The sequence below is a fragment of the Oncorhynchus gorbuscha genome, linkage group LG16, assembly GCF_021184085.1.
Source record: "Oncorhynchus gorbuscha isolate QuinsamMale2020 ecotype Even-year linkage group LG16, OgorEven_v1.0, whole genome shotgun sequence".
Classification (NCBI taxonomy): domain Eukaryota; kingdom Metazoa; phylum Chordata; class Actinopteri; order Salmoniformes; family Salmonidae; genus Oncorhynchus; species Oncorhynchus gorbuscha.
In genome coordinates this window covers 37,383,989-37,406,614 of record NC_060188.1, presented here as the reverse complement: position 1 = coordinate 37,406,614, position 22,626 = coordinate 37,383,989, and the positions used below count along the sequence as shown (strand labels likewise).

General features: G+C 44.0%; 1 pseudogene; it reads left to right on the top strand.

Moving 5' to 3' along the window:
• Positions 1-22,626, top strand: part of LOC123999758 — a 203,253-nt pseudogene that overhangs the window by 50,926 nt on the left and 129,701 nt on the right.

Here is a 22,626-nt window from a genome sequence, read left to right as displayed (position 1 = left end):
TCTCTTGAAGACGGAAGGGACGTAGCCAGCGGTCAGGGATAAGTTGATGAGCGAGGTGAGGTAAGGGAGAAGGTCTCCGGAAATGGTCTGGAGAAGAGAGGAGGGGATAGGGTCAAGCGGGCAGGTTGTTGGGCGGCCGGCCGTCACAAGACGCGAGATTTCATCTGGAGAGAGAGGGGAGAAAGAGGTCAGAGCACAGGGTAGGGCAGTGTGAGCAGAACCAGCGGTGTCGTTTGACTTAGCAAACGAGGATCGGATGTCGTCGACCTTCCTTTCAAAATGGTTGACGAAGTCGTCTGCAGAGAGGGAGGAGGGGGGGGGGAGGAGGATTCAGGAGGGAGGTGAAGGTGGCAAAAAGCTTCCTAGGGTTAGAGGCAGATGCTTGGAATTTAGCGTGGTAGAAAGTGGCTTTAGCAGCAGAGACAGAGGAGGAAAATGTAGAGAGGAGGGAGTGAAAGGATGCCAGGTCCGCAGGGAGGCGAGTTTTCCTCCATTTCCGCTCGGCTGCCCGGAGCCCTGTTCTGTGAGCTCGCAATGAGTCATCGAGCCACGGAGCGGGAGGGAGGACCGAGCCGGCCTGGAGGATAGGGGACATAGAGAGTCGAAGGATGCAGAGAGGGAGGAGAGGAGGGTTGAGGAGGAAGAATCAGGAGATAGGTTGGAGAAGGTTTGAGCGGAGGGAAGAGATGATAGGATGGAAGAGGAGAGAGTAGCGGGGGAGAGAGAGCGAAGGTTGGGACGGCGCGATACCATCCGAGTAGGGGCAGTGTGGGAGGTGTTGGATGAGAGCGAGAGGGAAAAGGATACAAGGTAGTGGTCGGAGACTTGGAGGGGAGTTGCAGTGAGGTTAGTGGAAGAACAGCATCTAGTAAAGATGAGGTTGAGCGTATTGCCTGCCTTGTGAGTAGGGGGGGAAGGTGAGAGGGTGAGGTCAAAAGAGGAGAGGAGTGGAAAGAAGGAGGCAGAGAGGAATGAGTCAAAGGTAGACGTGGGGAGGTTAAAGTCGCCCAGAACTGTGAGAGGTGAGCCGTCCTCAGGAAAGGAGCTTATCAAGGCATCAAGCTCATTGATGAACTCTCCGAGGGAACCTGGAGGGCGATAAATGATAAGGATGTTAAGCTTGAAAGGGCTGGTAACTGTGACAGCATGGAATTCAAAGGAGGCGATAGACAGATGGGTAAGGGGAGAAAGAGAGAATGACCACTTGGGAGAGATGAGGATCCCGGTGCCACCACCCGAGAACACGTGGGCGGACGAAGAGAGAGCAGTAGGAGTAGCAGTGTTATCTGTGGTGATCCATGTTTCTGTCAGTGCCAAGAAGTCGAGGGACTGGAGGGAGGCATAGGCTGAGATGAACTCTGCCTTGTTGGCCGCAGATCGGCAGTTCCAGAGGCTACCGGAGACCTGGAACTCCACGTGGGTCGTGCGCGCTGGGACCACCAGATTAGGGTGGCCGCGGCCACGCGGTGTGGAGCGTTTGTATGGTCTGTGCAGAGAGGAGAAAACAGGGATAGATTAAAATGATACAGTACTGCTGAAGTAGGCTAGCTGGCAGTGGCTGCGTTGTTGACTTTGTAGGCTAGCTGGCAGTGGCTGCGTTGTTGACACTACACTAATCAAGTCGTTCCGTTGAGTGTAATAGTTTCTACAGTGCTGCAATTCGGGGGCTAGCTGGCTAGCTAGCAGTGTTGATTACGTTACGTTGCGTTAAAAGAACGATAATAGCTGGCTAGCTAACCTAGAAAATCGCTCTAGACTACACAATTATCTTTGATACACAGACGGCTATGTAGCTAGCTATGTAGCTAGCTACGATCAAACAAATCAAACCGTTGTGCTGTAATGAAATGAAATGAAAAATGTGATACTACCTGTGGAGCGAAGCGGAATGCGACCAGGTTGTTGAGTGCGGAAGTTCTATTCAGTAGACGTTGGCTAGCTGTTGGCTAGCTAGCAGTGTCTCCTACGTTAAGGACGACAAATAGCTGTATTAGCTACGTAGTTCCGCTTGTATTATCATTTCCCCCGCACAGTGGACACATAAACAATTCAAACCAAAGACAACGACATAACCTGTAAGTCTAACTGTCAGTTACACTCCCACCAATAACCGGTGATTTCTGTGAAAGGGGTTTCTTGATCGGGTTTCTTGATCGGCTTCCAGGAGGGTGACTGTCTTATGGATGGGCCTCTCCAGATAGGTGGGTTTGGTGATGCATTTACCTCTCTCATCTAGGGTTGAGTCGCTGATCAGTAACTTGAATCTTCTCACCCGGCCATCCTGTCCCGGGTACACTTCTGTAACCTTTGCCAATTTCCACAGGTTGCGTGGTGCAGTATCATCTTGCAAAATGACAATGTCATTAATCCTTGCGTTTCTTCTGTCTTTACTCCATTTCCGTCTGTGTTGGAGGTTTAATTGTTCTGAGGTATGAGCACTCTCCATAACCTGAGGTACTAGCGTCGGAGAAGTGATGGAGCTCATAACTCTGCACCTCCTTGAAACTTGATGGCAAGTAGCTTCGTTGGATCCTTACTTCAGACAAGTTTTGTAGACCTTGGAGCCAGAATTCCCACTGGGAACTTAGGTCATCTGGAAGGGGGTCATCCCAGTCGATTTTGTCACGACACATCCGCTGCAAGATCTGCTTCCCCACCAGGACAAAGGGTGCCACAAACCCAAGCAGATCATATACAGAGGCTACTGTAGACAACACTCCTCTTCTTGTGAGTGGGCGTTCCTTGACAACTACTCTAAACTGGAACTCGTCTGATGCGACACACCACAGTACACCAAGCGCTCTCTCCATGTGTGGTTCACCCAGAGCCATATCCAGGTCTTTGGCACCCTTGGCACGTTCTTCCTTGGGAATTGTGGCTATAACTTCCTTGCTGTTAGAGATAAACTTGTGCAACCGAAGTTTGCCGATGCTGCAAAGCTCTCTTGCTTCTTTCCCCAGCTGGGCCGCTTCAGCTTCAGACGATATGCTCGTCAACCCATCATCAACATAAAAGTTCCTTTCTATGAACTGGATAGACTTCTCGCTGAAGCTTCCTCGTCCTTCGGCAGCAAGATATTTGAGACCATAGTTGGCACAACCAGGAGATGAAGCTGCGCCGAACAAGTGGACCATCATACGATACGCTGAGGGTTGAGACTCTAGATCTCCGTTCTCCCACCAAAGGAACCGTAGATAATCTTGGTCTTCTGCTTTCACATGAAACTGGTGGAACATGCACTCTACGTCACACATGATTGCAACTGGACCCTTACGAAAACGACAAAGGACGCCCAGCAATGTGTTTGTCACCTCTGGACCGGTAAGATGATCATTCAAGGACGTCTCTCGAAACTTAGCTGAGCAGTCAAAGACGACTCGTATCTTCCCAGGCTTTTGTGGGTGATAAACTCCATGATGCGGGATGTACCATGCTGGATGCTTGTTAATTTCCTCTTTAGAGACCTTCTCAGCATCTCCACAAGCTATAGTCTATTCCATGAGTGCTGTGTAGTCCTTGTAGTACTGCTTGTCTCTCCTTAGCCTCCTTTCCAGGCACTTGAGTCGGTGAACTGCACATGTTTTATTGTTCGGCAGATTGGGTCTTTCTTCCTTAAACGGCAGCGGCATCTCATAATGTCCATTGTCCTTACGTCTCATGCCCTCTTTCATTTTCTTCAGGAACCGGATATCCTCTTGAGATATGAGGTCCTCTTCTGCAGCTCTCTCGTTGAAGTCAGATTCAAGCGTCTTGATAATGTCCAGTGTTGTGATTACCTCTCTTACATGTGTTCTACAAACATAGTGTACTTGATTTGTGAGGTTGGAAGAGGATTGAAGGCTTGGCATCACCTGTCTAACGATAACCCGATGACTCACTCCAATAGGGTCGCCATAGTCGATACATGGATTTCCATAGCCGACTATGCTCCAGCCAAGATCTGTTCTCTGAGCAAAAGGCTGATTTCCCTTACCAGACACAATTTCTCTTGGAAGGAGAGCCTGGGAGCAGATGTAGCCAATTAAGAGACCGACATCACAGCTCTGTTGAGGAGCAATCTCTTCTGCAATGTGTTCAAGATGAGACCATGCTCTTGCAGTCTCTGGAGTAGGAATATGATCTCTGTTTGCAGGAATAAACTCTCTCGAGTAGGTCGTTGGCAGAGGGATTTTCTTCTCCAAGTAAAACCCTCTAACCTGCAAACCAGACAGCTTCTGGCAGGGCACAGTGGTATTTCTTGAAGCCATTGTAGAGAGTTTCAGTTGGACTGGCTCCTTCCTTGTATTGAGAGCCTTTGTTGTCTCTTCAAGGATAAAAGTGGCGTCACTCTGGGTGTCAAGAAGTGCATACACAAGAACTTCACGATCTGGCTCACTTGTGGTTGACACCCATACTGGAATGATTGTGGAGGTGTGAGTGTTAATGTCCCTTACGACTCTGTTAGATATGGCCTCACTTGACGCTCTTGTCCCCTTATCTCGTGGGGGCTCTGTCTTCCTATCCCTTAACCTTTCTTTACTACGATCTTCGTGCAGGCAGGATGGATGCCTCCTCTGACACGTGTCGCAGGTGTTCCTGTTATCACAATCTTTCGATCGATGCCCAGGCCTTAAACAGCCAAAGCACAATTTATTCTCTTGAACAAACTTCTGTCGCTCTGCGGCGGGCTTATCCATGAACTTCCAGCATTTGTGGAGACTGTGACCTGACTTCTCACAGAAGACACAACTAGTAACAGTATCTTTCTCATCAGAGTTAGTTGCTAATACCCTTGCTCCGGGGTTTTGAATCCTTGGCGTCTTAAGTTTCCCATCTTCACTTGGTTTCAAAGCATGAAGGGATGTTACAGGATTGCAAGCAATCCGGGCTTCTCTCGTGAGAAACTTCACAAACTGACTGAAGCTAGGAAAGATCTCCGTTTCTTCTAAGATGTCTGTGACCTTTCTATTCCATCTTGAAGTTAGCCAATCTGGAAGTTTAGCGAGGATCTTTTGGTTTTCATTACAGTCATTAAGCACCTCCAGGCCCTTATTCTGAGACATAGCAGCTTCACAGCTGCGAAGAAAGTCTACAAGGTCTCTAAGTTCAAGACTGTCCTTGGATCCTATCGTAGGCCATGCATTGAGCTTATCTCTGAAAGACTTGGCGATGAAGAATTTGTTTCCGTACCTTTCTTCAAGAATGGTCCAAGCAGCATGGTAGGCTGATTCTGTTCCTAACATAAAGTAACTTTCGATGGCTTTCTTGGCAGGCCCACCGACATATTTTCTTAAGTAATATATCTTCTCAGTTGATGGTATGTTCTTCCTGTCTATCAGAGTCTGAAAAGAGACCTTCCAGTCAGTGTACGAGAGAGGCTCTCCATTGAATGTTACTGGTTCTGGTATGGGGAGGCGGCTTTCCTGATTGATTCCGCTAGTAACCTGAACATGGTCTTGGTGCCATCTTCTTGCTGTGTGCTTGTCACGACATGTTGTGGTGAGAGACTGTGAAATGAGCCACTTCTGTGCATGACTTCTTTCACAGATTTGCAGTTAGAGAGTAGTTCTCTCTTCTCGTCCTCTGAGTTTTCATCTTGCTCATACACTTGCATTCGCGCCTTGGCAGCATTTAGTTTCTTGAGCACTTCTAGGCGCTCTAACTCTCTACGCTTGTCTTCTAGTGTCCTTTGTCTGGCAGCATTTTCTACCTCTAACTTGACTCGCAGCCTAGCTTCTTCTAAGCTGCGTTTCACAGCCTCAGCTTCTTGCTCCGCTGTCCTCTTCTTATCTTCATCTTCGAGTCGCTGAAGTTCTTCTAGTTGGCGTTCTTGCTTAACCATTACTTCTAAAGCTGCTTGGTTAGCAGCAACTTCCGCCGCAGCCTCTTGTCTCTTGACAGATGACACGCTTGAGCGTCTGGAGTTGACCTTTGAGTTGCTTTGAGACTGGGAGGAAGCACTTGAGGGCTGATAGTTGAGACTTGACTTATGTGAGAGTTCAGACATGCACAAGGAATTGCTGTCCTTCCAGTGCAACTCTATCTGGTTACTTTGACCTTCTTCCCTGCCTTTTAAATGACACCTTACAGTCTTGATAATAATGATAATATCAACTCTGCGTCGTATATCGTTGTCGGGAATGTCGATTTGACGCAAATTTACGTAGACAAGGTTTAGCTCTGTAGAGGTATGGCTAATCTTGTTTAAGAGGTCTTCTAGTAGGTCTTCAGCGCAACAGCCTGTCAGTGACAGTTTTGCTTCCTTTACCAGAGCCTTCCACTTCTCATAGCTGACCCTGAAACGATGTTCGAGCTGTCTCCACCTTTCGTCGCGCAGTTCTCTGCCCTTTTCAGTTAACCTGCGGACCCTCTCACCTTTTCGTGGCTCTTGTTGTGCTATCTCATTAGCAGCCTCTGTATCATCATTCACTGGCCGAAGTGACTCCACACCAGTCTGGGCCTCTTCCTGCTGTTCTGTTTGTTCTGATGAAGGCTCAAAGTTTGCGAGGTGTTGCTGCAGCTGCTCAACTTGACCCACCCCATCTCTATCACCTTTAGTGAAACTACCTCTTTCTGACATTCTAAATCAAGTCAAATCAATTCTAGCTAAGGTTTGGATAAGTGAGTAGGTAATATATACTCTAATTCACTGTAATTTAAAACTCAGTATGTGGTATAAACATGTATAATGCTTGTAACAAAGGCTTGAACAAACACCTTACCAAACAATTACACTATTAACTTACATGTGAATATATAATTAATAGGTGTACGCTGACCCTTAATGTTTGTGACTATATATATATTTTATTAAGTATCAAATAATATTTTTCAGTAATACACATACCAGTGATACATTAAGATAGAAAGATCAAATGCATAATACCAGAGTATTTATGAAATAGACAACTATCTCCAGTCCTTACGAATTGTAATCTTAAAGTCTCTTATTAGCTGTTCACAAGGCTAGGACCACCTTCAAACACCTTGACTTGTACTTGCGTGTCTGACTTTCCTGTTAGTCTTGACCTTATGTTGCCTCACGATGCTTCCTTATGTGGAGATTTTCTTCTTAGTTTGCAGGTAGGTGCAAAACTCTTATCTGGCAGATGACAGGGTCTACCAGGATTTGGGAATCTTGTAGACGTTTTACAGCTGGATGTGATTCTTCTTTCTCTCTTGCTCGTGAAGAGCATTGAGTTCTCACTGTAGCTCCCTTCAGTAACCACGAGCACAACCGTTCCTTGATTTTAACTGGCGGCTTTATTCTGTAGTTTTAGTCAGAATTATCACCTTCCGTGAGAACTATAAAGTAAATGAAAAATACAGTTAAGCACACTCTTACAACCTTATCTTACGAGTGACTTATTAGCTTGGTATAACTCTGAAGTGCTTACATACATAACAGTTTAACCGGCATTATAACAGGTTCAGATTAACACATGAATAAAGGAACAAATACCTCATTGGCTGCTTATTACAGAAGGGAGGAAATCAAACTTCACACTTATTATTCCTTGCATGAATTCACACTTCATCCTAACATACGCTCTTCGACCTTTATGAACTACATCCGATGACATGAAAACTTAGCTAACGCAGCACAGGATTGCCTTCCCTCCAAAAGTGTGTTGCTACAATAAGGATCCCCGTTACTACAGTATTAGCTACGTAGTTCCGTTTGTATTATCATTTCCCCCGCACAGTGGACACATAAACAATTCAAACAAAAGACAACGACATAACCTGTAAGTCTAACTGTCAGTTACATTCACCCCCCTTGGCATTTTTCCTATTTTGTTGCCTTACAACCTGGAATTGAAATGGATTTTTGGGGGGGTTGTATCACTTGATTTACACAACATGCCTACCACTTTGAAGATGCAAAATATTTTTTATTACGAAACAAACAAGAAATAAGACAAACAACTGAAAACTTGAGCGTGCATAACTATTCACCCCCCCCCCCACCAAGTCAATACTTTTTAGAGCCACCTTTTGCAGCAATTACAGCTGCAAGTCCCTTGGTGTATGTCTCTATAAGCTTGGCACATCTAGCCACTGAGATTCTTGCCCATTTTTCAAGGCAAAACTGCTCTAGCTCCTTCAAGTTGGATGGGTTCCGCTGATATACAGCAATCTTTAAGTCATTCCACAGATTCTCAATTGGATTGAGGTCTGGGCTTTGACTGGGCCATTCCAAGACATTTAAATGTTTCCAATTAAACCACTCGAGTGTTGCTTTAGCAGTATGCTTAGGGTTATTGTCCTGCTGGAAGGTGAACCTCAGTCCCAGTCTCAAATCTCTGGAAGACTGAAACAGGTTCCCCTCCTAGAATTTCCCTGTATTTAGCGCCATCCCATCATTCCTTCAATTCTGACCAGTTTCCCAGTCTTTGCCGATGAAAAACATACCAACAGCATGATGCTGCCACCACCATGCTTCACTGTGGGGATAGGGTTCTCGGGGTGGTGAGAGGTGATGGGTTTGCGCCAGACAAAGCGTTTTCCTTGATGGTCAAAAATATCAATTTTAGTCTCATCTAACCAGAGTACCTTCTTTCATATGTTTGGGGAGTCTCCCACATGCCTTTTGGAGAACACCAAATGTGTTTGCTTATCCTTTAAGCAATGGCTTTTTTCTGGCCATTCTTCTATAAAGTTCAGCTCTGTGGAGTGTACGGCTTAAAGTGGTCCTATGGACAGATACTCCAATCTCCGCTGTGGATCTTTGCAGCTCCTTCAGGGTTGTCTTTGGTCTCTTCGTTGCCTTTCTGATTAATGCCCTCCTTGCCTGGTCCGTCAGTTTAAGAGGGCAGCCCTCTCTTGGTTGGTTTGTTATGGTGCCATATTCTTTACATTTTTTAATAATGGATTTAATAGTGCTCCGTGGGATGTTCAAAGTTGATATTTTTCTATAATCCAACCCTGATCTGTACTTCTCCACAACTTTGTCCCTGACCTGTTTGGTGAGCTCCTTGGTCTTCATGGCGCCCCTTACTTAGTGGTGTTGCAGACTCTGGATCATGTGACACTTAGGTTGCACACAGGTGGACTTGAACTATTTATGTGACGTCTGAAGGTAATTGGTTGCACCAGATCTTATTTAGGGGCATCATAGCAAAGGGGGCATGCACCACTTTTCCGTTGTTTATGTTTTTGAATTTTTTATTAAGTTATTTTTTAAATTTCACTTAATCAATTTGGACTATTTTGTACATTTCCATGACATGACATCCTATTTAAAAATACATTTAAATTACAGGTTGTAATGCAACAAAATAGGAAAAATGCCAGGGGGTGGTGAATACATTTGCAAGACACTGTATAACACCTCCACTCTAGTCCCAGTTCTGTAGGAAGAATTATGGAACCGTAATTAGAGTGAATATCAATTTCAGAGGTGAGAGGATAAGGTGGAGTGGAAGAGATGGTTCTTAAATCTCACCTAATGAACATCATTGATACAACATTGTACAACACGTACACTGGATTGTGAAAACGTTGAGCATAAGATGGGACTTGGCTTTGGGAACTATTTATTTTTCCCCATGTTTTTTTGTTGACGGGATTCAACATTGACAAAAGTCTTGTCTATCGCTCCTCTATCCCCGCCAAACTTGTTGTCCCCCTGACAGATGGCGGTGCGGCGAACTTTGACCTCAACTTCCTCACCTTCATCATTCTCTTCAACAACCTGATCCCCATCAGTCTGCTGGTGACCCTTGAGGTCATCAAGTTCACCCAGGCCTTCTTCATCAACTGGGTGAGAGAAGACACAGGGGATTTGGATTTGGGACCTCGTGGTCATCACTGACTGGGGTTGTGGTCAATTCCATTTAAATTCAGTGACTTCAGTTTACATCCTGAATTCACTGAATTAAATGGATTTGACTCCAACCCTATTAATGTTTATCATCATATATCTCTGAACCCAATTCAATTCTCCGCCTTTATCCCCGAAGTGTACACTGGATTAGTCCCCCTTCAGCATTGGGTTGGTTAAGACAGTACTTCTATCCTACACCAATTTAATGCTTTGAAATCCTTGAGTTCGGAGTGATGGAGTTACACTTCTGGGAGAAGGGGATAATCGGAATTGGGTTCTGGTCTTTAACATGCTGCCTCCTACGGCTGGTAGAAAACCCAGACTGTCTGCAACTCAAAAATAAAAGGTTACATTTTACTAAGTTAACCAACCTTTAGATTATCAAATTTAGTAAACAATTTAAATAATACCGATTTGGGTCAAATCTCTCATGGCACACATACATACACTGGTGTCTGAAATTATTGACACCCTTGATAAAGATGAGCAATAATGACTCTAAAATAAGTAATTAAAATACTAAGCTATGTTCTATGCCAAAAAAATATAATATACAATTCTTGACACCCCCAAAGATTCTTATAGATAAAGTAATCAGACGTTTAGTGTTTTTTCCAATACTTCTAGCACGCAATGACTACATCAAGCTTGTGACTCAACAAACTTGTTAGCTACATTTGCAGTTTATTTAGGTTAATAATGATTATTTTCCAATTGTTTTGAGCATACAATATAGCTCATTATTTGAAACATGTATTTTATACAGTCATTATTGCTCATCTTTATCAAGGGTGTTAATCATTTCGGACTCCATTTGAATCTGTTCCTGTATAGTCACTTGATTTCAAAGTCTAAATGTTTGAAGTTGGTGTTGTGTCTCATAAGATTCTGATTATTTCAGGATACAGACATGCAATATGAGCCCACTAACACCCCAGCTGTGGCTCGCACTTCCAACCTGAATGAAGAACTAGGACAGGTAACGCAGATTGTTCAATTTTTTAAATGAATTACATTGAATTCATTAATGACATTATATCCACCTCCACCTGCACATGTTGTAGTAGTTGTACCAAATACATGTTTCCAATGTTGACAAAAAAATGTATTCTAGTCACCTGTGAATTGGGGACATTTATAGTGCCTTCAGAAAATATTCACACCTCTTGACTTTCCCAGATTTAGTTGTTACAGCCTGAATTGAAAATGGATTAAATTTAGATTTTGTGCCACTAGCCTACTGTAATGATGGGGTGGTGAGTCGGAAGCAGGTGCTGGTGAAACGTTTTAATAAAACAACAAAACCAATAACATGACAATAACACAAGGCAGACCGCCCATACACTAGAAAAATACCAACTGGTGAGTGAACCTGGGAGACTGACATATAAAGGAGAGGCAATGAAGGTAATGGATGTGTGGCTCCAGCCGCAGGACGACGCCGACCAGGGGGAAGACCCCGAGGATGAGGAGCGGATTGGGCCGGGCGGCGAAGGTGGAAATCACGGATGATGTTGGGGTCCAGAATGTCCTCCACCGGAAACCAACACCGCTCCTCTGGGCCATACCCTTCCCAGCCCACCAGATACTGGAGCCGACCCCCATGACGTCGGGAGTCCAGTAGGGATCTGGCAGCTTACTCCGGGCTCCCCTTGATGTTCAGGGGGGTGGAGATGTGTCGTGGGGAATAGCATCAGCTAGGGGACAAGGAACCACCGGCCTGAGAAGGGAGACATGAAAAGAGGGTGAGATACGGTAATGACTGGATAATTGTAACCTGTATGTCACCACATTGACCCACCAGAGAACCTTGAACGGCCCCACAAACCGGGGGCTCAGTTGCTTGCAGGGCAGGCAGAGTGGGAGGTTCCTGGTAGAGAGCCAGATGGAACACAAGGGTCTCACTGCGATGACGGTCTGCCTGCTCCGATGACGCTGGAGTCTTATGTGTGCATTGTTCCACACCTCCTCCGCACGCCGGAACCACTCATCTTCCGCAGGAGTCGCAGTCTGGCCCAGGATCCACTGGCTGGAAAATCAAGACACACTGAAAGGGGGTCAACCCAGTGGAGGAGTGACGTAGAGAGTTCTGGGCGTACTCTGCCCAAGGAAGGAAACGTGCCCACTCACCTTGCCGGTCCTGACAGTGACTCCTCATCTTCTCCACCTGCCCGTTAGACTGAGGCCAATACGGATATGAGGCTAACAGTGACCTCTAGCTTCTCCAAGAAGGCCCTCCATACTCTGGATGTGAATTGGGGGCCACGGTCCAAGATGATGTCATCCTGAAGGCCTGTTGGATGAGTGCCTCAGCGACCTGGAGAGCAGTGGGAAGACCTGGAAGAGGGATTAAACGACATGACTCTGAGAATCTATCCACTACCACCAGAATGGTGGTGAAACCATCAGAAGGGGGAAGATCAGTAACAACGTCAATGGATAGATGGGGCCAAGGTCACTGAGGCACAGGAAGTGGTAGGAGCTTCCCTGCTGGAGCATTCCGGGCGGACTTGGTTTGAGCACACACAGAACAGGAGTTGACATACCACGTAACATCCTGCATCAAGGTGGGCCACCAGTATTTCTCAGTGATGGAATGGATGCTGCAAGAAATACCTGGATGTCCAGCGATGACAGCTGTGTGTGCCCAGGTCAGCAGCCAATCCCTTATCCCCATGGGAATGGGATTAGATGCACGGAGCCTCTCCTGGGAGGACAAATCCTTGATGTTCTTAGTGGTCAGTGTGAAGTCGGGAAGAAGAGGGCTCCCTCAGTCTCCTCGCTGTCTGTAGAGCCTGGTGGATGTCCACATCTATGTCCCAAACCACTGGACCCACGACTCGGGAGGATGGGATTAGGGGTGCCCTCTAGACAGGAGCCTCTCCTGAATTGTAGATACGGGACAGGGCATCGGCCTTGATGTTCTTAGAACCTGGGCGATAGGTCAGTGTGAAGTCGAACCTGGTGAAGAAGAGGGCCCACCTGGCTTGGCGCGGATTCAGTCTCCTCGCTGTCTGTATGTACTCAAGGTTCCGATGGTCGTGAGGATGACGAATGGGTCGACGAATGGGTCCTTTACACCCTCCAGCGAGTGTCTCCACTCCTCTAATGCCAACTTCAATCGCCAACGTCGTAATTCCTCTCTGCAGGGGACAGAATTCTTGGTGAAGAAAGCACATTATTGATTGTTAACAATAATTTTTCCAACTCTCCCACAATAACTTTACAAAATTCAAACTTGCACTGCTTTTCTTTCATTATTTGTTTTTTTTATACATTAATATAATTGCTCACTGTTTGTCATGGGCATTTCCTGCCTAAATTTGCCCACTTTGCCAATGAAATAAGCATTCAAATAATTGGCAACAACAAATAAGCCATCTGATTTGATGAATTCGTCTTTCTGCTCATAATTGAATGTGGCCAAGTTATAGTTTTGAATTAAATCTGCTTGAAAGTCTTTGGCAGGACTTGAAAATGGCTGTCTAGCAATGATCAACAATCAACTTGACAGAGCTTGAATCTTAATATAAATAAATAAATATATCTTAATATCTTGCCTCTTAATATATTTGCTTATTTAAACTTGCCTCTTAATATCTTTGCTTATTTAAACTTGACTCTAATATCTATGCTTATTTAAACTTGCCTCTTAATATCTTTGCTTATTTAAACTCTAATATCTTTGCTTATTTAAACTCTAATATCTTTGCTTATTTAAACCTCTAATATCTTTGCTTATTTAAACCTCTAATATCTTTGCTTATTTAAAGTACTTTGGATAGGATAAGTAATCCTTCTCACCCCTTTAAGATTTAGATGCACTATTGTAAAGTGGCTGTTCCACTGGATGTCATAAGGTGAATGATCCAATTTGTAAATCTGCTCATAAAGCGTCTGACAAATGACTTGAATGTAAATGTAATAAAAAAATCTATAAAAACTGTGCAAATATTGTACAATCCAGGTGTGCAAAGATTTTAGAGACTTACCCAGAAAGACTCACAGCTGTAATCGCTGCCAAAGGTAATTATAACCTGTATTGACTCAGGGAGGTGAATACTTACAGTAAGTAATCAAAATATATTAGTCTTTTATTTTCATGATTTTTTTTTACAAATGTAGATTTTCTCTTCCACTTTGACATTAGAGTATTTTCTGCAGAGCACTGACAAATAATGTAAAGTAAATCCATTTTACTCCCACCTTGTAAAACAACAAAATGTGGAAAAAGTCAAGTGGTGTGAATACTTTCTGAAGTTAAACATTTGTGCCTTCTGAGCTATTACTGATTAATCGTAGCACCACATGGTTTAACGCTCCTGTCTCTGGTGTCTCTCTGATCAACATTGAGCAATGATTAGCTGTCTTTCTCTTGTCACTTTCTTGTCACAGGTGAAATACATCTTCTCTGACAAGACGGGGACTCTGACCTGCAACGTGATGCAGTTCAAGAAGTGCACCGTCGTCGGCGTGGCATACGGGTAAGACTCGACACCCCCCTCCCACGCTTGTTTATCTCCTTCCTGTCTCCCCCCCTCTCCTTTCTCCCCCCTACCTCCGCATCACCTTCATTAAGTGCAGTGTGTACCGTGGTGTAAAGCAGTACGTTTGGCGTTCCTTGTCCTCTCCCCAACCACATTAGCAGCTGCATCAGTGCATCCCTCCCCTCAACACGTGCCATGGATTCAGGAGCATTTTTCTTGCAATTCTACTCATTTTGCCATGGGGGGAGAGATATTTCTTCAGTTTTAAAGCTAATTTCCTGCAATTCTACACATTTTGCCATGACGTATGCCATGTTAAAGATATCTGATGATATCTGAGTGAGAGTGGGGAGGTGAGACCGCTTATGTCACCTATTCTTGGAGCCAGCCCTGATCTCGGCAGAGCGGAGAGGGACTGCATTATTAATCCCATTAGGATTATGTTAAAAACACAATTGATAAAGTGCAGGGTGAGGGACAACAAAGACTGTTTCATCTCCAGTGCCACTTGTGAAGCTCTCTGACTTGCGAGCTAGAGAAGGAGGATTAGAAAATGAGTAGTTGGCACACCTTCCTATTGAAGGTTCAGGTGAATGGAGAAAACAATCAATCAAAGATCCATTACATTTGTTTGTGGAGTGTTCGAGAATATCAGTTTTCCAATGTGAGTGTCCAAATCGAGTGGTTGAAATGTGATTGGTAGGATGTGATGAATGCATTGTGTATTGTACTGTGTAACCATTAATCTACCCATTTAAACACTAACCTGTCAATCATAATCCCATTTTGATCATTCTCTCTTTCTTTACATTACCAAAAGTGTGTGGACACCTGCTCGTTGAAATTCTAATTCCAAAATTATGGGCATTAATATGGAGTTTGTCCCCCCTTTTGCTGATATAACAGCCTCCACGCTTCTTGGAAGGCTTTCCACTAGATGTTGGAACATTGCTGTGGGGACTTGCTTCCATTCAGCCTCAATTAGTGAGGTCGGGCACTGATGTTGGGCGATTAGGCCTGGCTCATAGTTGGCGTTTCAATTCATCCCATAGTCTAGAATGCTATTGTATGCTCTACTGTTAATATTTCCCTTCACTGGCACTAAGGGACCTAGCCTGAACCATGAAAAACAGCCCCAGACCATTATTCCTCCTCCACCAAACTTTACAGTTGGCACGTTGCATTGGGGCAAGTAGGGTTCTCCTGGCATCTGCCAAACCCAGATTTGTCCTGTCAGAATGCCAGATGGTGAAGCATGAGCCATTATTTCTTCTAGACATTTCCACTTCATAATAACAGTACTTACAGTTGACCAGGACAGCTCTAGCATGGCAGAAATTTGATAATAATAATAATAATATATGCCATTTAGCAGACGCTTTTATCCAAAGCGACTTACAGTCATGTGTGCATACATTCTACATATGGGTGGTCCCGGGGATCGAACCCACTACCCTGGCGTTACAAGCGCCATGCTCTACCAACTGAGCTACCAACTGAGTTGTTGAAAAAGTGGCATCCTATGACGGTGCCACGTTTAAAGTCACTGAGCTCTTTAAGTAAGGCCATTCTACTGCCAATGTTTGTCCATTGAGATTGCATGGCTGTGTGTTCGATACTATACGCCTGTCATCAACTGGTGTGGCTGAAATAGCCGAATCCACTAATTTGAAGGGGTGTCCACATACTTTTGCAATTATAGTTTACATTCAAATCACATCAAATCAATTTTTTTTGGTCACATGCTTACTTACGAGCCCATTCCCAACAGTGCAGAGTTATAAAGTAAGACTAATATTTGCTAAATAAAAAATGAAAAAATAATGAGGCTATATACAAGGAGAACCAGTATCGGGTCAATGTGCAAGGGTTGTTGAGATAATTTAGGTAATACAGTGAATACATGTGGGTAGGGGTAAAAGTGACAAGGCAATCGGTATATATAATAACAAATATTTCATAAATAAAAAAGGAAATAGCAACGCAATACTGAAGCTAAATACAAGGAGTACCAGTACCGAGTTAATGTGCAGGGCTAGGAGGTAGATCAGGTAATACAGTATGTACATGTGGGTAGGGGTAGAAGTGACTAGGCAATCAGGATATATAATAAACAGAGTAGCAGCAATTCGTGTGAAAGTGTGTCTGTGTGAGTGTGTGGGTAGAGTCTAGTGAGCGTGCATAGAGCCAGTGCAAGGGAGGAAGGGCAAAACAATTAAGATAAATTAATAATAAAGTGAGTCAATGTAAATTGTCAGGGCATTAATTTGATTAATAGTTCAGCAGTCTTATGGCTTGGGAGTAGAAGCTGCTCAGGTGCCTTCTGGTCACAGCGCTCTGGTACTACTTGCCGTGCAGTAGCAGAGAGAACACTCTATGGCTTTGACAAGTCTTTGACAATTTGTAGGGCCTTCCTCTGACGACGCCTGATATTGCGGTCCTGGATGGAAGGGAGTTTGGCCCCAGTAATGTACTGGTCTGTACTCACTACCCCCTGTAGATCCTTGCTGTTGGAGGCCAAGCAGTTGACATTCTTAAAAAAAATGTTTTAACCTTTATTTAACTAGGCAAGTCAGTTAAGAACACATTCTTATTTACAATGATGGTCTATCGGGGAACAGTGGGTTAACTGCCTTGTTCAGGGGCAGAATGACAGAATTGTACCTTGTTAGCGCAGGGATTCAATCCAGCGTCCTTTCGGTTACTGGCCCAACACTTTAACCACTAGGCTACCTGCCGCCCCAAAGCGGTGATGTAGCCAATCAAAATGCTCTCAATGGTGCAGCTGTAGAACTTTTTGAGGATCTGAAGGCCCATGCCAAATCTTTTCGACTTCCTGAGACGGAAAAGGTGTTGTCGTGCACTCTTCACGACTGTGTTGGTGTGTTTGGACCATGATAGGTCCTTAGCGATGTGGACACCAAGGAACTTGAAGCTTTCGACCCACTCTACTACAGCCCCTTCGATGTGAATGGGGGTGTGTTCGGCCCTCCGTTTCCTGTTGTCCATGATAAGCTCCTTTGTCTTGTCCACGTTGAGGGAGAGGTTGTTGTCCTTTCACCACACTGCCAGGTCTCTGACCTCCTCGCTATAGGCTGTCTCATCATCGTTGATCAGGCTTACCATCATTGTGTCGTCGACAAACTTAATGATGGTGTTGTGGTCATATGTAGCCACGCAGTCACAGGTTAACAGAGAGTACAGGAGGAGACTGAGCATTCACCCCTGAGGGACCCCAGTGTTGAGGATCAGCGTGGAAGATGTGTTGTTGCCTACCCTCACCACCTGGGGTTGACCCGTCAAGAAGTCCAGGATACAGTTGCAGAGGGAGGGGTTTAGTCCCAGGGTCCTTAGCTTAGCGATGACCTTAGAGGGCACTGGTGTTGAACGATGAGCTGTAGTCAATGAACAGCATTCTCATGTCGGTGTTCCTTTTCTCCAGGTAGGAAAGGGCAGAGTGGAGTGCAATAGAGTTTGCGTCATCTGTGAATCTGTTGGAGCGGTATTGGAGTGGGTGCAAGATTTCTGGGATGATAGTGTTCTAAGCCATGGCCAGCCTTTCAAAGCATTTCATGGCTACAGATGTGCAAACCTGGACAACACTGGGCCAATGGTGCGCCGCCGTATGGGTGCCGAGTGGCGCAGCAGTCTAAGGCACTGCATCTCAGTGCTAGAGGCGTCACTTCAGACCCTGGTTCGATTCCAAGCTGTATCACAAACTGCCATGATTGGGAGTCCCATAGGGTGACGCACAATTGGCCCTGCGTCGTCCGGGTTAGGGTTTTGCCGGGGTAGGCCGTCATTGTAAATAAGAATATGTTCTTTACCTCCAAATTCAAAACAACAGAAATCCCATAATTAAAATTCCTCAAACATAAAAGTATTATACACCATTTTAAAGAGAAACTTCTTGTAAATCCAACCACAGTGTCCAATTTCAAAAAGGCTTTACTGCGAAAGCACACTTTGCGATTATGTTAGGTAAGCGCCAAGTCACAGAAAAACAATCAGCCATTTTCCAAACAAGGAGAGATGTCACAAAAGTCAGAAATAGCATTAAAATGAATCACTTACCTTTGACGATCTTCATCAGAATGTACTCCCAGGTCTCCATGTTAGACAATACATGTTTGTTTTGTTTGATAATGTCCCTCTTTATGAGCAAAAACCTCCTTTTTGTTTGTGCGTTTTGTACAGTAATCCGAATGCAGAAGGCGCGTGCACTAATTCCAGAACAAAAAGTTTTAAAAAATAACAATAAAAGTTAGTAGAAACATGCCAAACGATGTTTAAAATCAATCCTCTGGTTGTTTTTGTCATAAATAATCAATAATATTTCAACCGGACAAAAGCTTCGTCAATAGGAAAGGAGAATGGAAAAATGGAAAAACAGCCTTTCAAAATAATAATACTTCCAGGTTGGATTTTCCTCTGGTTTTCATCTGCCATATCAGTTCTGTTATACTCAGACATTATTTTAACATTTTTGGAAACTTTAGAGGGTTTTCTATCCAAATGTACTAATTATACGCATATCCTATCTTTTGGGACTGAGTAGCAGGCAGTTTAATTTGGGCACGCTTTTCATCCAAAATTCCGAATGCTGCCCCCTACCCTAGTGAAGTTAACTGACTTGCCTAGTCAAATAAAGGTTAAATAAAAAAGTGCTACGAGGCGGTAATAATTTAAACAGGTTACCTTGGTGTTCTAAGTCATAGGGACTATTGTGGTTTGCTTGAAACATGTCTTTTTTACAGATTGGGTCAGAGAGAAGTTGAAAATTTCATGGAAGACACTTGCCAGCTGGTCAGTGCATGCGCTGAGTACCCGTCGTGGTAATCCGTCTCTCCCTGCGGCCTTGTAAATATTAACCTGTTTAAAGGTCTTACATCGGATGCGGAGAGCGTGATAATACAGTCATCTGGAACAGCTGTGTTCTCATGCATGGTTCAGTGTTGCTTGTCTTGAAGTGAGCATAGAAGGAATTTAACTTGTCTGGTAGGCTCTGGGCAGCTTTAGGCTGGATTTCTCTTTATAATCTATGATAGTTTGCAAGCCCTTCCACAATCTGACGAGCGTCAGAGCTGGTGTAGTAGGATTCGATCTTAGTTCTGTATTGACGCTTTGCCTGTTTGATGGTTCGTCTTATAAGCGTCCGGATTAGTGTCCTACTTCTTGAAAGCGGCAGCTCTAGCATTTAGCTCAATGCGGGTGTTGCCTGTAATCCATGGCTTCTGGTTGGGATATTTACGTATAGTCACTGTGGGGACAACGTCGCCGATGCACTTATTAAGGAAGCCGGTGACTGATGTGGTAAGTTCCTCAATGCCATCGAATGAATCCCTGAACATATTCCAGTCTGTGCTGGCGAAATTGTCCAGAAGCTTAGCATCCGCTTCATTGGACCACCTTCATATTGAGCTGGTACTTCCTGTTTGAGTTTTTGCTTGTAAGCAGGAATCAGGAGGATAGACTTATGGTCCAATTTGCCAATTTGTATGAGTCTCTATGTGTGGATAAAGGTGATCTAGAGTTTTTGTCCGTCTGGTTGCACAGGTGGCATGCTGGTAAAAATTAGATAAATCGGGTTGAAGTTTTCCTGCATTAAAATCACTGGCAACGAGGAGCGCTGCCTCTGGATGAGCATTTACTTGTTTGCTTATGGCCCTATACAGCTCATTGAGTGTGGTCTTAGTGCCAGCATCGGTTTGTGGCAGTAAATAGACAGCTACGAAAAGTACAGATGAAAACTCTCTTGGTAAATGGTATGGTCTACAGCTTATCATGAGTTATTCTAATTTAGGCGAGCAGAACCTCGAGACTTCCTTAACATTATAGATTGTCTCTTTATTAACGACAGCTGGTGCGCAAACATCACCACCCCTGATCTCTGCCGTTCTGTTCTGCAGATGTATAGAAAAACCAACTAGATTCATATTAGAATCTAGAGGCGATTTATTTATTCGCTTGGGAGTCTCAACAGGGTGCCCGCTTGCTTGCCTCTATAGCGCCGTCTTCGCCTTCTACAAGTGTCGGGGATTAGGGCCTGGTCCGGGATAATCAGTATGTCTTTTGCCTTCGACTCATTGAAGTAGAAGTCCTTGTCCAAATCGAGGTTAGTGATAGCTGTTCTGATGTGCAGAAGCTCTTTTCGGTCATAGGAAACGATGGCGGAAACATTATGTACAAAAAAGTGAAGATCAGAGCAAAAAAATATGCAAAATAGCAGAAAAAAATATACAAAATAGCACAAAAAACATACAAAATAGCACAAAAATATGCAAAATAGCAGAGTAGGCCAGGAGCCCGTGAAACGGCTGCCATTCACTCCTTCGCAATTCTCTCTGTAACCTTTGACTTTCTGGGGACCATCATGGCAAAAGGGAAAAACTAAAATGCTCTACTACAGTGATGGCAGCTCTTAGCCTAGCAAGTAGCCAATAATACACTGGATGAGTTGCTAATATGACTAGCACAATTTGTATTTATCGGTTTAAAGCCAGCAATTGCTGTTTAAGGAAACCCTGATGTCTACGTCTGTGTGGGTGTGAGTGAGGTCTTGTGTGCTAAGGTGCAGAGAGTCAGTGAAGTTGGCCAGTCCAGTTCAGTGTTCAGCAGTCTTCAAATGAGCCAAAAGTGCTTTTGATAATCCGATCCCTCTGTGTGCTCCTCTCCTCTGTCGCTACCACGACTGTCTGCTACAGATGTAGGGTCTTAATTTGATCACTCTTTTGTTGCTGGGAATTTTGCAAATTTGTTATGTAATCTTTAAAATATCAGACTTGATTTGTTGTAACATAAAATGTATCAACCCCAACGAAAATGTATATTATTTCTAATCCACATAATACTTCACATTTCCTGTTGCTCCTGGATTATTTTCCTGGTGTAGCAAACTGGCTCAAATTAAGATCCTACATCTGTGTTCTTCTTCCCTGTCAGTCTGTTGGGGGCTTTATGACAGTTACATTTTAATCCAGTAACATAATTTTGTAAGTGCTCCATAGAATCACCAGACCAAAGAGAAAGCATTGAGCAATCTAGCTGCAGTATCATTGACGTGGGAAAAACATGTAGAGTTATAAGGGAATGATCTGAGCTGTCTGACAATGACTGTCCTGAGAGAGGTCTTTTATACACTGTATGCATTTGAGTTTTATTTTCACTGCCTCTGTGTTTGCTCTTCTCTAAGGTAGATCTTCTATATATTTACCTAAGTTAAACCCTTCAGGTTTCCAACAATACTATTCTCATCGAAAGAGAAATAGCATCGAAAGAGTTGTTCTAATCTCCCAGCGGGCAAAACTGGTTGAAATGATGTCATAATGACCCTCCTGGTTGCAATGGCATCAGTTCAAATGGCTTTGCCGGCTGGCTGGATGAAGTCTAGTTATGGGTTCATGTCCTAGCTACTGCTCCACACTGTAAGTCGAATTGTTCTTCAGAGGGTTCCAGTCCAGACTGTGGCCTGTCAGCAAATGTGGCCTGTCACCAAATCGTCCTCCTCAAAGACAAATTACGTGGATCAGTAATTAATATAGCCATCCCTGTGGGTGTAGACATACATTAATTCAGCTGCAAAGAAGTCCAATCTAGTGCCCTAAGAGACATACAGTAGCTAAAGATGAACAATTATGTGTCTGGTTTTGTTTTTGGGGCTGGTATTTTAAGAGTTGCCTTTAGCCACCGATCTAAGGCCAGTTTTATAGTTTACACTTATGACTATATCACTTACACTTATGACTAAGGTTAGGAATTGTGGAAGGGTAAGCTGATTACAGACCTGTGCATAAGGGGAAAATTCTACCCAGAGTGGTCTTTGACCCACCTGAGAAACAATAGCATTTAAGAGTTGTGTATGTGGCTCAACTTCAACACGGCATCATGCATGTCCTGTACGTAAACATGTGAGTTACAGTGCCTTCGGAAAGTATTCAGACCCCTTTTAAATTTTCCACATTTTGTTATGTTACAACCTTATTCTTAAATGGATTTTTAAAAAGAATAACCCTCAGCAATCTACACACAATACCCCATAATGACGAAGTGAAAACAGGTTTTTAGAAATGATTATAAATAAAGTTTTCAGACTCGAAATTGAGCTCAGGTGCATCCTGTTTCCATTGATCATCCTTGAGATGTTTCTACAACTTGATTGGAGTCCAACTGTGGTAAATTCAATTGATTGGATATGATTTGGAAAGGCAATATGACCAGTCTGTGCAAGGTCCCACAGTTGACAGTGGATGTCAGAACAAAAACCAAGCCATGAGGTCGAAGGAATTGTCTGTAGAGCTCCTAAACAGGATTGTGTCGAGGCACAGATCTGGG